The 14,243-nt window shown below is 45.3% G+C and overlaps 1 protein-coding gene across 3 annotated transcripts in view; it reads right to left on the reverse strand.

Moving 5' to 3' along the window:
• Positions 1–13,637, reverse strand: part of TNFRSF9 (TNF receptor superfamily member 9) — a 45,375-nt gene extending 31,738 nt beyond the window's left edge. The window contains exons 1-2 of one of the 3 annotated variants that reach the window (XM_077458359.1): positions 10,294–10,457; positions 7,935–8,056 (exon numbers count right to left, since the gene is read on the reverse strand). The gene's annotated coding sequence lies outside the window, so the exon portion shown is untranslated. Of the gene's footprint in view, positions 1–7,934; positions 8,057–10,293; positions 10,459–13,277 lie in introns of those variants that run through there. The other 2 variants (XM_077458360.1, XM_077458361.1) reach the window with 2 other exon arrangements.
• Positions 13,638–14,243: the final 606 nt, after the last annotated feature.

The following is a 14,243-nucleotide window of genomic DNA, read 5'->3' on the forward strand; positions in this document are numbered from 1 at the left end:
ACAGCCCCCCCCATATCTACCACAGATTGGATCTTAATGAACACCAATAGGATTTCCAGCTAGGCTGCCCAGTAGGATGGAAACGTCTCATCCTGGACAAGGACTGCCTCAGGCCCCAGACTATTTATACACTTTATTGGATGTTTTATAGCAGAAAGTAAAAATGATTGTATTATTTTTTCAAAATTGTCGGACTTTTTTTGTTTATAGTGAAAAAAAAAAAGTGAAAAATAAGTGATCAAATACCACCAAAAGAAAACAATATTTGTGGGAAAAAAGTGGCTATAGCAATAATCACAAGTAAAACCGGGCAGATAATAGATCAACTTGGTCCATTCAGCCTGGCCATGTACGGTTTGAATCTTAATTGGTTCAGCAGGAGATTTGAACCATGTATGGCCAGATCACCAGATGAAAATAGAAGAAAGATTGATGGCTCGCTTCACGTTAGCGCATCTCCGTCGCACAATTTCCAGTGTGACTTTGATGCGATTTTTTTGTGCGATTGTGACCCGACTTTACATTCTATGGATCACATCAAAAGTGTAAAAGTTCAACTGCAAGTCGTGCCAATTTGAACGGGCGCCATTGACAAGAATGGGGTGTTCATGCAACTTTCGTGTCCAAAAAGTCACATGACAAATCGCACAAGTGTAAATGGAGCCTAAAAACGAAAACTAACGCAGCCACCACATCGAAGAATTGGTGATCTACAATATAATAAATATTTGTTTTTTGTTTAAGCAACAATATGTACAAATGGAATGTAGCGATGTATCAACGTTTGTATCACTTTGTGGTAGGAAGATAAATGAATCTAGAGTAATAACTCTGATACATTGTCACATGTAGGAAGGAAAAATACGGCCAGGAAGGGAATTTTCCTGATATGAAGAGGTGATGGCAGGTGAAGGTTATAGGAAGCTAAGAGGAAATTTCAATTCATTAAAAAGGGAAAGAATATTTCTTCTGGGAAATCCCGAGTGACTGTCATGTAATGTTTGCAGCACTCCTTACAGCTTGTGACTCCTAGAAGCGGAACGCAGGGCGATCGCAGCGACCGCAATGAATGGCGCCGTGCAAATACCCAACTGGTCACCGGCACTCCGGATGTACATTTTTTACATTTAGGGCTCATCCACACCAGGGGGAGTGTGTCTTCGCACGTGCGTTTTTATTTATTTACGTGATCCTGCGTGTCACATTTTAGGGCAACCCAATCATTTCAATGAGCTTCCCTATGTGCGTGAAACATGCCAAGAAAGTGCTGGCAAGGTTCTTAACGCACGTGTGTTTGCTTGATGCGTGGGTGTGCCAATAAGAGTTACTGGTACCCGTGATCATAATGGCGTTCAGGAAAACGCATGATTTATTGATTTTGCACTGTTCCCCGTACCAGGTGTGCTGAGCCCTGATTGGGAAAAATGTCACATATGCCAGAAATAGCCAACGTTTTGGGGGCCCCGCAAGGTGATATGGTGAAATAACCCTGCGGGGCCCAAAAACGTTTGGAGCTTTTTCTATTTTGGGGATAAACACTGCGGTCTGCTGCGATATACGATGGGAGGGAACGCGGTGAAGGGGGGGATTCTTCTATCCAGTATGGGGGTCTGCTGCGATATACGATGGGAGGGAACGCGGTGAAGGGGGGGATTCTTCTATCCAGTATGGGGGTCTGCTGCGATATACGATGGGAGGGAACGCGGTGAAGGGGGGGATTCTTCTATCCAGTATGGGGGTCTGCTGTGATATACGATGGGAGGGAACGCGGTGAAGGCGAAGATTCTTCTATCCAGTATGGGGGTCTGCTGTGATATACGATGGGAAGGAACGCGGTGAAGGGGAGGATTCTTCTATCCAGTATGGGGGTCTGCTGTGATATACGATGGGAGGGAACGCGGTGAAGGGGGGGATTCTTCTATCCAGTATGGGGGTCTGCTGTGATATACGATGGGAGGGAACGCGGTGAAGGCGAGGATTCTTCTATCCAGTATGGGGGTCTGCTGTGATATACGATGGGAGGGAATGCGGTGAAGGGGGGGATTCTTCTATCCAGTATGGGGGTCTGCTGTGATATACGATGGGAGGGAACGCGGTGAAGGGGGGGATTCTTATATCCAGTATGGGGGTCTGCTGTGATATACGATGGGAGGGAACGCGGTGAAGGGGGGGATTCTTATATCCAGTATGGGGGTCTGCTGCGATATACGATGGGAGGGAACGTGGTGAAGGGGGGGATTCTTCTATCCAGTATGGGGGTCTGCTGTGATATACGATGGGAGGGAATGCGGTGAAGGGGGGGATTCTTCTATCCAGTATGGGGGTCTGCTGTGATATACGATGGGAGGGAACGCGGTGAAGGGGGGGATTCTTCTATCCGGTATGGGGGTCTGCTGTGATATACGATGGGAGGGAACGCGGTGAAGGGGGGGATTCTTCTATCCAGTATGGGGGTCTGCTGTGATATACGATGGGAGGGAACGCGGTGAAGGGGGGGATTCTTCTATCCAGTATGGGGGTCTGCTGTGATATACGATGGGAGGGAACGCGGTGAAGGTGAGGATTCTTATATCCAGTATGGGGGTCTGCTGTGTTATATACGATGGGAGGGAACGCGGTGAAGGGGGGGATTCTTCTATCCAGTATGGGGGTCTGCTGTGATATACGATGTTAGGGAACGCGGTGAAGGCTGCAGATAAAAAGGACTGGGGAGTCTATGTCCTCAGTTCCTTTCTCTGTCTCCAAATGGAGACATCAGGGGTCTGTTTAGATCCCTGATATTTCACCAAAGCCCCCAACAGGGGGTCCAAAAAAATAAAGTTTAAAAAAAATACTGTAAAAAGTAATAAAAATAAAAACTACAGACACCCTCTGCTGATCTGCTGATATACAGACGTGTGTTTGTGCTCTGGGGTCCACATCCTACTGCAGGGGTCTCAAACTGCCCTTCAGCTGTTGCAAAACTACAAGTCCCATGAGGCATTGCAAGGACGACAGTTACAAGCATGACTCTCATAGGCAGAGGCATGATGGGACTTGTATTTTCGCAACAGCTGGAGGGCCGCCAGTTTGAGACCCCTGCCCTAATGCAATAGGCTCCGCACACCTATGGCTGGGACAAGCTCATCTAGCGCCTGGGACAAAGATGGCCAAACTACCAGCCTTGTAACAGAAGGAAGGCACCCCCCATTCTTAATCCTTACAATAAACCATTGCGCCCAGGGCAGCCTCCCATCCCGCCCCCCACCCCTAGTCCCAGTCCAGGGTTGCACAGGTGGTCATTTATATATTATACAAAGTTAAAGTGTTTGTTATTTCACACTTAGTAGTCACTGGCAGACCCTCCAATATATTGAGGCAGTGCACACTGTATATGTCTTTCCCAAAAACGAGCGTTGTAAATAGCTATTTAGAGCTGTCTTCAGGCCGGTCAGGTGACCCGCGGCCGCTTTTCAGCTCCGATGGATGGCTTCCGGAGGAGGGGCCGTAATCAACCTCTGACTTCAGCCGGGGAGATCACAGATGGAGACAAGGAGCTGACAGGGAGGGAGGAGGGGATGAGGGAGAGAGGTGAGAGCAGGCTGCGGATGACGGAGGGACGCACTGACCACGGCGGTCAGGGCTCAGCTGCCCTGATTTTTGTGGTCAGTACAGAGAGGGGATTCAGGAAGTGGAGGGTTCAGGGAGGTTTTTTTTTTTTTTTTTTGCAGCTTGCGCTGCACTGTTTAATCTGCTTTAAGGGACCAGGATATCTATATATTCTATTGGGTTAACAAACACTTTAAGAACAATTCTTCTATGAACAGGTAAAGCTCACCATACACATAAAGATTTCTCTCATTCCTCTCTGCCCTAAACATGCTGGATGGAAGAATCTCCCACTTAGGGCCAGGACAAGGGGTGGGCGGCAGGGTCTGTTGCCCTGGGAGCGATAGTTTACTGTAGGGATGGGGGGAGCCTTTGTTCTGTTCCAAGGCTGACAGGAGTAGTGATAGTGGAAGTGATTTTCACAAGGGAGTGACTGCTGGGTGTAGGATCCCCTAAGCTTGCACATCATGAGCGGGGGAGGGGGGCGCAGTTTGGCACCTTTGACCCAGGCGCCGGGGGACCTTGTCCCGGCACTTCTCCCACTGCCGGCTAGCATATTGTGACAGCCACCGAACCTGTCACTGTCAGAATATCTGAACAGTGGTTGCAGCTGATCGGTCACACTCACTGCACGGCAGATATTTTTTTTCTCCGCCACGCTCGTGTGATTTCTCAATCAAGGTTTGTCAAGTTGGGTGGTGTTGGCAGTGCCACCTGCGGCTCCAATTTCAGCTGATTTGCAGCATCATATGGCCGGCTTTTGTAATGCAATTCAGAAAATTCTGTACAGACAGAACACACCCGAGGCCAAAGCCAGTGGTCTATCTATGCCAAAATTCTTTGTGTGACGACATGAAAACCTGAATCCTACAAGGACTGGTTTCTTTATTATATCTATTTGATGGGATTATGAATGGACAGATCAACAGACATTCTAATATCCTGCAAACAGAAGGCTGTAATCGCAATAAAACCAATTTACTAAAAATCCTGCCCTGCATTCCGTAGCCGGGGGTGTAATTGGATGGATTTGGTAAAACGTAACATGCTCCACCTTGTGGACACAATTGGAATTACAAATACAAAACTCAAGCTCATTGCTTTGCTAAACTTCGCACACTTATACTATATAGAAGTGTGCGACCCCCCCTGCCCCTCTCCTTCCAATGATGGAGTTCAGGTACCCCCAGGGAAGGGTCCTGGTAATACTCCATCATACAAAGACATTGGGGGCAATTGTTCTCCTCCAACCTTGGTAACAGTTTGGTGAGGACCCTTTTCTGTTCCAGCATGACTGTGCCCCCCCTCGGCTGTACAAAGCCAGCTCCATAAAGACATGGTGTGGCCAGTGTGGACCAGCTCCATAAAGACACAGTGTGGCCAGTTTGGACCAATTCCATAAAGACATTGTGTGACCAGTTTGGACCAGCTGAATAAAGACATGGTGTGACCAGTTTGGACCACCTCCATAAAGACATGGTGTGACCAGTTTGGACCACCTCCATAAAGACATGGTGTGACCAGTTTGGACCACCTCCATAAAGACATGGTGTGACCAGTTTGGACCACCTCCATAAAGACATGGGGTGACCAGTTTGGACCACCTCCATAAAGACATGGGGTGACCAGTTTGGACCACCTCCATAAAGACATGGGGTGACCAGTTTGGACCACCTCCATAAAGACATTGTGTGACCTGTTTGGACCAGCTGAATAAAGACATGGTGTGACCAGTTTGGACCACCTCCATAAAGACATGGTGTGACCAGCTCCATAAAGACATGGTGTGGCCAGTTTGGACCACCTCAATAAAGACATGGTGTGACCAGTTTGGACCACCTCCATAAAGACATGGTGTGACCAGTTTGGACCACCTCCATAAAGACATGGTGTGACCAGTTTGGACCACCTCCATAAAGACATGGTGTGACCAGTTTGGACCACCTCCATAAAGACATTGTGTGACCAGTTTGGACCACCTCCATAAAGACATTGTGTGACCAGTTTGGACCACCTCCATAAAGACATGGTGTGACCAGTTTGGTGTGGAGGAACTTGAGTGTCCTGCACAGAGCCCTGACCTCATCCCTACTGATCACCTTTGGAATGAACTAGAATGCCGATGATGAACCAGATCTTCTCATTCAACATCAGTACCTGACCTCACAAATGGGTGCAAATTTCCACAGACACCCTCCAAAATCTTGTGGAAAGTCTTTCCAGAAGAGTGGATGATGGTGTAGCTATGGGAGAAGGATGGGGGGCAATTTCAATGCTACAACACCTTTTATGAACCCCCCTCCCCCTTCCTGTGGTGTGACCAGTGTGGAGGAACTGGGGTGTCCTGTACAATGTAGATCATCAGATATTTCCCTCTAAGGAGAGAATAACATCAATAAAATGAACTTTATTCTGTATATGGTCTGATAATCTATGGAGAACCACATCTAGAAAAGATACAGAAACATTACTGACATATTTTATCTTATTAAGCACCACAATTATATTATTCTAGTATTTACATAATATTATTCTTCTTCTAGTATTTATATTACATTATTATTAAAGTATTTATATATCATATTTATAATAGCACGCCGAGACCGGCAGTCCGGGATTCAAGCAATATCCAGAACAGCGGATCTGAGGAGTTGATTTCGGGTCATAGAGAGTCGTTCTCACCGACTCAGCCGTATGATTAAAGCACCTTTAGGTGTGAAACGCATTGAAGCAAAGCTGAGAGCTGTTCTTATGGACAGATAAATCCTCAGATCGCTGCAATCAGCTGCACAGACAATCCAATGTTCCATCCGAGTCCCCCTTACATTGGGGTCCCCATCAGAGCCCCCTTACATCTGGGTCCCCATCAGAGCCCCCTTACATCAGGGTCCCCATCAGAGTCCCACCTTACATCAGAGTCTTTATCAAAGTCCCACCTTACATCTGGGTCCCCATCAGAGCCCCCTTACATCAGGGTCCCCATCAAAGTCCCCTTTACATCAGAGTCCCCATCAGAGTCCCACCTTACATCAGAGTCCTCATCAAAGTCCCACCTTACATCTGGGTTCCCATCAGAGCCCCCTTTACATCAAAGTCCCCATCAGAGTCCCACCTTACATCAGGGTCCCCATCAGAGCCCCCGTTACATCAGAGTCCTCATCAAAGTCCCCCTTACAGCTGGGTCCCCATCAGAGTCCCCTTACATCGGGGGACCCCATCAGAGCCTCTCTTACATCAGGGTTCCCATCTGAGTCTCCCTTCCATCAGGGTCCCCATATGAGTTCCCCTTACATCAAGGACCCCAACAGAGCCCTCCACAGAAGTTCTCTCTTAGATCAAATAACCTATCAGCGGTCCCCATCAGGTAAGTGCAACTTACTTACACCATTGCTGTAGTCAGCGCAGCAGTATGACTGATCCAGTATGGACCGAAGAGGTTTAGTCCTGCTGCTGGGACTGTCCTAGGAACTGGGGGGAGGATTTCAGCACAGGGGGGGGGGGGGGAGGGGTCGGACCCTATCTGTGGGTGACATTCTAGTGGAAGAAAAGTTCAAAACTAACCTTAGAAAGTATTATTTTACTGAAAGAGTAGCAGATGCTTGGAATAGACTTCCAGCAGAGGTAGTGAGCCAGACAATTGCTGAATTCAAACATGCCTGGGACAAACCTAGAGACTACTACTCGGACAAAAAAAAAAAAAAAGAAGTAAAAAATAATAATTATATATATATATATATATATACTCAAAAAGTTAGAAAAAGTAAAAACATAAAAATATAATAATAATAAAAAAATTATATATATCCCAAATAGTTCATCTATTTGCCACATAGAAATGTATGAGAACTCTGAGAATAAATGTATTCGCTCTTCTTTGAGCTGTTAAATATCTCAGTAAAAGTATTTATCTCTTCAACAAGAGCACAAATACATTGCTGTTGATCCTGCCAATATTTTGTTACATTGTTATATGGTTACATAGTTAATATAGTTGAAAAAAAGTAAAGAATTTTTTTTTTTAATAAAAAGTAAAAAAAAAAAAAAAAAAGAAATCATAATAAAAAAGAAAATTATATATATATATATATATATATATATATATATATATATATATAGATAGATAACAAACTCAACCAGCAAATATACAAAATCACAAAAATGGACAGAAATTGCCTTTACTGTCATCACAGCACAAAATCCATCCGCTGTCCATTCACAGAACCTCCAGAACACCAAATAAATAATCAATAATCAATAATTTCAGTACGATTCTCCTAATACATCAAAAATTCAATAAAAGTAAACCAGTAATAGGTTGGGTAAAATAAAAAATAAAAACAACTTACTGATCGATCGCAGGCGTGTGAAGGAAGGCGCGCTGATAGTCATTCAATCGATCAATAGAGAATGTTGTACATAGAGCCTTCACTGTGAGCATGCTTGGAGCTGCTCGCTCTGTAGTGACTGTCTTTAGTGGAAAAAATCACACAGTGAATTCCGGCAGCACACCTCACCCACCACAACTGACACATGCAAAAAATGAAATGTCACATGTAGGTGTCTCATAGAAGTGAGAAGGTCAACCCTCTTTATTACCATCACCCAATGCAGCGAGGACCTAAATTAATGACCAAATTTATACATGTAAATGTCATATCAGGACAAAAAAAATTCTCAATGATGTCATTCTTTGTCACTGGAAACCCCAAGAAGCCTCAAGCATTGTGCACCTACAAAAACCTCACACTAGGGGGCGCTACAAAGTGAGTGTAAACTCTGTTTTTCATGACAATAAACATTGGGGCGAGATTTACTAATACTGGAGAGTGCAAAATCTGGTGCAGCCGTGCATGGCAGCCAATCAGCTTCTAACTTCAGCTTCTTCAGTTAAGCTTTGACAATGAAACCTGGAAGCTGATTGGCTGCCATGCACAGCTGCACCAGACTTTGCACTCTCTAGTTTTAGTAAATCCCCCCCATTGCGTCCAATGGGAAGAGCGCCAATCCCCCGGCAGGCCGCTGTCCTGGTGCAGCTCTATTATGAGCGCTCCTGGAACAGACCCCGATACCAGGGATCTGAGCAGTGGTGGCCACACACCCTTCAATAAATCATCAATTCTTTTCTGATCAATCTCCATATAGGAATAATCCATCTATAACACACGGGAAGTGGATTTGAATTGATAGTAGATTGTTAGCTCTAACGAGCAGAGCCCTCTGATCCCTCCTGTATTGATTTGTATTGTAAATGTACTGTCTGCCCTCATATTGTAAAGCGCTGCGCAAACTGTTGGCGCCATATAAATCCTGAATAATAATAATAATAATAATAGTTAAGACACAATCAAAACGTACAATTGTAAACTATTGGTTGTATCTTCTGTTTCCACCATGTTATCTCATAATCTGACCGATCGGAAATTTAATCGTATTGTGAACAAAGTATCTGCTTGATTTGAAAGGATCAATAATATTCCACCAATAGCTGATTGTTTGATCAGATCTGAATGAAGTGGAGTCTAAATTGATCAGAAGGGAAGTTATGGCCATTTGACTGTTTTGCAGAATGGATCATTTTCATTGATTTGCACATTGATCAGATGAATAAAATCTCAGTGTGTGTGGCCACCATAAAACATGTAAAAGTAGCCATAGACATACGATAATCAGATCCAGAGGATCACTAGGAGGTGGATTTATTAATGGCAAATAGCTTGAGCACTTTGCAATTGCTCCAGATCTTAGTAAATGAGGGGAATATTTACTTGTAAAGAACACCCAATCACATACAGGGAAGATCATTTAAAAAAATGAAAAAAAAAAAAAACAGCATTTTTCTTTGCACATGATTGGATGATGGAAGTGAGCGGCACTTTCCCTCATTTACTAAGGGAAAGAGTGCACAACCTGTTTGCCTTTAGTAAACCCCCCTCCCCCCAGCATGTTTAGTAACCAATGACTGATCAGTCCCGGGTCATCTATTTGCCACATTGAAATGTCTGGAGGAAACTCCGAGAATAAATAACTTCTCTTTTATGTGTTAAATATCTCAGTGAAAGTATTTGTATCACATCTCTTCATCAAGTGCAAGAAATACATCGCTATCGATCCTGCCAATAACTTGTTACATTGTTATATTGTTATTATTATAATACAGAATTTATATATTACTATTATTATTATTATTATACAGGATTTATTTAGCACCAGCAGTTTGTGCAGAGCTTTACAACCCGATGGCGGACAGTACAATACAGGAGGAATCAGAGGGCCCTGGTCCCGAGAGCTTACAATCTAGATAATTATATAGTTACATAGTTAATCTAGTTGAAAAAAAAAAAAAAAAAAAGACAAATCCTTCCAGTTCAACTCATCCTGTGATCTGATCACCTCCTCTCTCTCATCTGTGCCACCCGACTGTTATCAGTTATTGTTCCCAGCTATCCCCATAGACTGGCTGAATAGATAGATAGGGAGCTAGACAGACAGACAGATATAGAGATTGAGCGATAGATATAGAGATTGAGCGATAGATAGATAGATAGATATAGAGATTGAGCGATAGATAGACGGACAGACAGACAGAGAGACAGACGGATGGATATGAGGGGTCTTCAACAAGAAGTTTCCTCAATCTGAGACCCCCCACTATATGTCCCCATTCACTCAGCATGCCAAAAAATAATTGCAATAAATGATTCTTACCTTTCTGTATCTATAGATGGTTTATAAAGAAGATTCTGAAAGAAACTTCTATAGTTCAAAGGAGCTTCCAATATCCAATGAGGAGACAGAGTGCTGACCATACAATGTATCCCCCCTATACAATGTATCCCCCCTATACAATGTATACAATGTATCCCTCCTTTGTTAGGACAGATCTAGTGATGAGATCTGCCAGTACAGAGGACTACCCTGACTGCCCCGCCCCCTCATTAACATAACAGAAAAGTTAGTTATTATTTAAAGAGGAACTTCACTTAAAAAAAAAAAAAGTTAAAGGTCGGCAGTTATACAGTGGTGTGAAAAAGTGTTTGCCCCCTTCCTCATTTCCTGTTCCTTTGCATGTTTGTCACACTTAAGTGTTTCGGAACATCAAACCAATTTAAACAATAGTCAAGGACAACACAAGTAAACACAAAATGCAATTTGTAAATGAAGGTGTTTATTATTAAAGGTGAAAAAAAATCCAAACCATCATGGCCCTGTGTGAAAAAGTAATTGCCCCCTAAACCTAATAACTGGTTGGGCCACCCTTAGCAGCAACAACTGCAACCAAGCGTTTGCGATAACGTGCAATGAGGCTTTTACAGCGTCCTGGAGGAATTTTGGCCCACTCATCTTTGCAGAATTGTCCTAATTCAGTTACATTAGAGGGTTTTCGAGCATGAACGGCCTTTTTAAGGTCATACCACAACATCTCAATAGGATTCAGGTCAGGACTTTGGCACTCCAAAGTCTTCATTTTGTTTTTCTTCAGCCATTCGGTGGTGGACTTGCTGGTGTGTTTAGGATCATTGTCCTGCTGCAGAACCCAAGTTGGTTTCAGCTTGAGTACACGAACAGATGGTCGGACATTCTCCTTCAGGATCTCTTGGTAGACAGCAGAATTCATAGTTCCTTTTATCACGGCAAGTCTTCCAGGTCCTGAAGCAGCAAAACAGCCCCAGACCATCACACTACCACCACCATATTTTACTGTTGGTATAATGTTCTTTTTCTGAAATGCAGTGTTCCTTCTACGCCAGATATACTTGGACACACACCTTCCAAAGAGTTCCACTTTTGTCTCATCGCTCCACAGAATGTTGTCCCAAAAGTCTTGGGGATCATCAAGATGTGTTGTGGAGAAATTGAGACGAGCTTTGATGTTCTTTTTGCTCAGCAGTGGTTTTCTCCTTGGAACTCTGCCATGCAGGCCATTTTTGCCCAGTCTTTTCCTGATGGTGGAGGCATGAACGCTGACCTTAACTGAGGCAAGTGAGGCCTGCAGTTCCTTGGACGTTGTTGTGGGGTCTTTTGTGACCTCTTGGATGAGTCGTCGCTGCGCTCTTGGGGTAATTTTGGGCGGCCGGCCACTCCTGGGAAGGTTCACCACTGTTCCATGTCTTCGCCATTTGTGGATAATGGCTCTCACTGTGGTTCGCTGGATTCCCAAAGCTTTGGAAATGGCTTTATAACCCTTTCCAGACTGATAGATCTCAATTACTTTCTTTCTCAATTGTTCCTGAATTTCTTTGGGTCTCGGCATGATGTGTAGCTTTTAGGGATCTTCTGGTGGACCTTACTGTGTCAAGCAGCTCCTATTTAAGTGATGCCTTGATTGTGAACAGGTGTGGCAATAATCAGGCCTGGGTGTGGCTAGAGAAATTGAACTCAGGTGTGGACAACCACAGTTATAGTATGTTTTAACAAGGGGGGCAATCACTTTTTCACACAGGGCCATGATGGTTTGGATTTTTTTTCACCTTTAAAGTGGGAGTCCGCCGGGACTCCGCGTTTTTTTTTTTTTAAAGTCAGCAGCTACAAATACTGCAGCTGCTGACTTTTAAAATAGTGACACTTACCCGCCCAGCGCGCCCGCGATGTCGGCACCCGAAGCCGATCTCTGGATCGACACTCGAGTGCTGCCGCCGCCATCTTGGGTATGGGAATCAGGAAGTGGAGCCTTTCGGCTTCATTTCCCGGTTCCCTACTGCGCATGCGCGAGCCGCACTGCGCAATGAGGACGGTCCCCGCTGTCTCTGGGATCTGTGTGTTTCCCAGCAGGCAGCGGGGCACTTGCGGAAGGGGGCGGGCACTTGCGGAAAGGGGCGTAATGTACGCCCCTTTCCGCAGAGAGCTAGCCCGGAAGTGGGTGCAGTTACCTGGATTATCCAGGTAACTGCACCCCCCCTACCCCCTGAAAGGTGCCAATTGTGGCGCCGGAGGGGGGGAGGAATCCGATGAGCGGAAGGTCCATTTTAGGGTGGACCTCCGCTTTAATAATAAACACCTTCATTTACAAATTGCATTTTGTGTTTACTTGTGTTGTCCTTGACTATTGTTTAAATTGGTTTGATGTTCCGAAACACTTAAGTGTGACAAACATGTGAGGAAATGAGGAAGGGGGCAAACACTTTTTCACACGGCAGACGGAGAGACGGGCGAGCAAAGGGGGCGGGGGGGGGGTTCGCCGATCGATGGGGAGGTGTGGAGCATTTGACCGACCAAACGGGAGGGTGGTTTGTTTGCTTACCCCCCCCCCCCCCCAAAAAAAAGGAGCACCAGCTGCCACTGAATGTGACCAGAAACTTTCCAAATTTAAAAATGGCGCCATTTACATCCAAGGGAAACTGGTGATGAAAATGCAGTTTCCGGTTTTCTATACCATAGAGCTCATTCGGGACCTTCAGGTCCTGGACAAGCTCTATGGTAAGCAGGTGGAGCTCTCAGTCCGGAGAGGCACCAGTGGGAGATGAGGGGGGAGGGGCCTGTAAAAGCCATCTAGTGGCTAATTAGCTGCTAGGATATCTTTTACATAAAAAACAAACCACAAAAAAAAACAATAGCGGGTTGATGTATCTGTGGCATCATCCTGGTATAACCATGTGAAGTCACATGATGTACAGATATGCGATTTGGCGTTAAGTGGGCGGCATCTTCCACCCCCCATACAATCGCACACAGTGAGGCCGTCTTTTCCTTACCTTAATCTTGTTTAGTAACTGATGTAACAAACGAATGTCCGTTCTAGATGTCCGTGGACTAATCTTCTTTGCATCAGGTGGAGGAAGTAAAACAATCGATTGGAGGTTCTTCCTACAGAGAATTCTACAGAATCTCCTCTGAGAAGGAACGACACATTGATGGAAAGGAGCAGAAATCCCGGGATTATATATAACGCTCCATTGTTATTCCTGGAATGGGAGGAAGGAAAACAAAGGAACGTTCACATTCGGCGACTCCATAATTACATCACAAAGTTCTGAACGATCCTAATAAAGGAGTCAGTGATGATCAACGAGTACAAAGTGTTTTCATTCACATCGGGGACAGGAAGCCCCGACTCTCACAACGTTTCACGTTTGTTTCATTATTAATAAGACGAGTAAATATTACCTAATCTTCCCGGAAGACTCCGTCCCCACGCAGCCAATCTGTGAGTGCCTACTGGGAAACCATCGCCGGGTAATGCCCCAAAAAGTAGATGAAAAAGATCCCTGCAAATCTCTGACACACACGGACAGACAGACAGACCGACCAACAGACAGACCGACAGACCGACCGACCGACCGACCGACCGACAGACCGACCGACCAACAGACCGACCGACAGACAGACAGACCGACCGACCAACAGACCGACCGACCAACAGACTGACCGACAGACAGACAGACCGACCGACCAACAGACAGACAGACCGACCGACCAACAGACCGTCCGACAGACAGACAGACCGACCGACCAACAGACCGACCGACAGACAGACAGACCGACCGACCGACAGACAGACCGACCGACAGACAGACCGACCGACCGACAGACAGACCGACCGACCAACAGACAGACAGACAGACCGACCGACAGACAGACAGACCGACCGACAGACAGACCGACCGACCAACAGACCGACCGACAGACAGACAGACCGACCGACCAACAGACCGACCGAC

Source organism: Lithobates pipiens, unplaced genomic scaffold (genome assembly GCF_037356315.1).
Source record: "Lithobates pipiens isolate NorthernLeopardFrog02 unplaced genomic scaffold, aLitPip1_a1.2 Scaffold_27, whole genome shotgun sequence".
NCBI classification, from domain to species: domain Eukaryota; kingdom Metazoa; phylum Chordata; class Amphibia; order Anura; family Ranidae; genus Lithobates; species Lithobates pipiens.